Raw genomic sequence first — 1,844 nt, forward strand, 5'->3', positions numbered from 1 at the left:
GGGTTTGTTAACACCACTACCTTTCCCCCACCTCTTCCTCTCCCATGTCCCCCAGGAACTGTCGATCCCATTGTTTTTTCCTCCAGATTGTTCATCCAGTCTATCTTATTTAGACAGACCTATGGAGATAATAACATGCACAAAAACAAGACAGAGCAAAACCAAGCAACAAAAGAAAACAAAACACCAAAAACACCAATAAGCTAATGACAAAAAGACAAAACAAAACACAACAATAAAAAAGAAAAGCTTGTAGTTAGGTCAAGGACTGTTTGTTGGCCTTTAGGAGTGTTTTCCAGTTGAGTCTGTTGGGGTGCCAAACCCTGGCCCCAAAGTCTATTTTTGGTATTCCTTGGGAACTTCGTTGCTCTGCTCCCCTTGCTGTTCTGTTCCACACCCTTAGTGTTTTGCCTCAGTGTGGTGGGATCAGATTGGGCGGAATTCCCACACTGTGTCTCCAGTGTTGTCCCCTGTAGGACTATGGGTCAGTGACGTCGTGTCTCATAGTGGGACCGGCTATGTGGTCTTCTCTGTGGATTGGGAGCCCTAGGTAATTTTTATGTCTACATAACAATCACCTATAGTTAAAATGTAGTCTCCAATTCAGTATATGTGGGGTAAAAATGCAAATTCGTATCAGGAGTTGAACTGGAATGAAATACATAAAAGTCAGTTCATGGTGAACTACCCACCCGGGACATACTAGGCCCCTCCTCTTCAAAACATGACTCTGCCTTCCCCCCAGCCCCCTCTCTTAGCCCCTCCCTTGCCTTTTAACCACTGATTATTCTACCAAAGGTACGCACCACTCCCCACACTGGTGGCCCATATGTCTATCACCAAATACGCCCAACCTCTGCTTACTAGGCACATGGGAGGATTATGGTTACTGGTCCTAGGAAGATTGGATGGGGCCATAGGGCTTATCTGAGAAGACCCAAAACCAAACTCTCTGCCTGTCAACTCCAGGTCGCCGGGTATTTAAAAGTTAGTGTCAGACCACTGGATCTTCCTTGGTCACGGAGACCCCCTATTTGCCTGGGATTCAGGTTCAGAGTAGGGTTAGGCCAAGCCACAACAGACACATACATGAATGAGAAGTGCACTGCGCTGCTCTAAACTACTGGATTTGGGGGGTTGCTTTGGTACCACGGAGTAACTCACACTACTCTGATATGTTCTTTTTCTTTCCTTATTTCATTTTCTTGCTCTAATATTTGTCACTATGTAACTTACCATGTGTTTTACTTATTTATCCTGTTTGTTTATTTCTGTTTGTGAGTTCCAGGAGGCTAGAGCCTGTTGTGTGTGCAAGTCCCTGATGAATTACCAGCATCTTGCCTATGACAGACACATGATAAATGTATGTCAAAAAAATGCAGGCAAGGACATGGGTGTAGGAATGAGACCTGTGTCATGAGCACAGCCAAGGCTGATCAGACCAGCCCAGTCCCTGCTGGTCTATTTGCATTGGGCCTAGGCCGGCTCCATGCTAATGGCCTTGTTCTACTGACAGAATGCTGCATCAGAACCACATTGCCAAGTGTCCTTTCAAATGGAAGGTGCAAATAAATAACCTCAGAAATACAGGCCAGCCTGTGCTCACGATTAATACTGGTCCAGGCTCTCAGCATGTCCTCAGAAAGGAAGCTGAGATCCATCTTGCAGCCTTCCTCATCCTGGGGTCCCCACTCCTTGAGAACATCCTTGCCAGCCCCCACCCCCCTTCTAGTCATTCATTGAGGGCCATACTGTATGAAAGCACTGCCAAACCCTGTAATCCTGACCATGCACACATTTGCCTCTCTCTCTCTCTCTCTCTCTCTCTCTCTCACACACACACA

General features: G+C 46.3%; 1 protein-coding gene across 3 annotated transcripts in view; it reads right to left on the reverse strand.

The window, feature by feature from the left end:
• Positions 1–1,844, reverse strand: part of RASGEF1A (RasGEF domain family member 1A) — a 38,309-nt gene that overhangs the window by 35,741 nt on the left and 724 nt on the right. The gene's annotated exons all lie outside the window — the stretch shown is intronic.

Source organism: Echinops telfairi, unplaced genomic scaffold (assembly GCF_000313985.2).
Source record: "Echinops telfairi isolate 266 unplaced genomic scaffold, ASM31398v2 ScPeMD7_35;HRSCAF=133_0, whole genome shotgun sequence".
NCBI classification, from domain to species: Eukaryota; Metazoa; Chordata; class Mammalia; order Afrosoricida; family Tenrecidae; genus Echinops; species Echinops telfairi.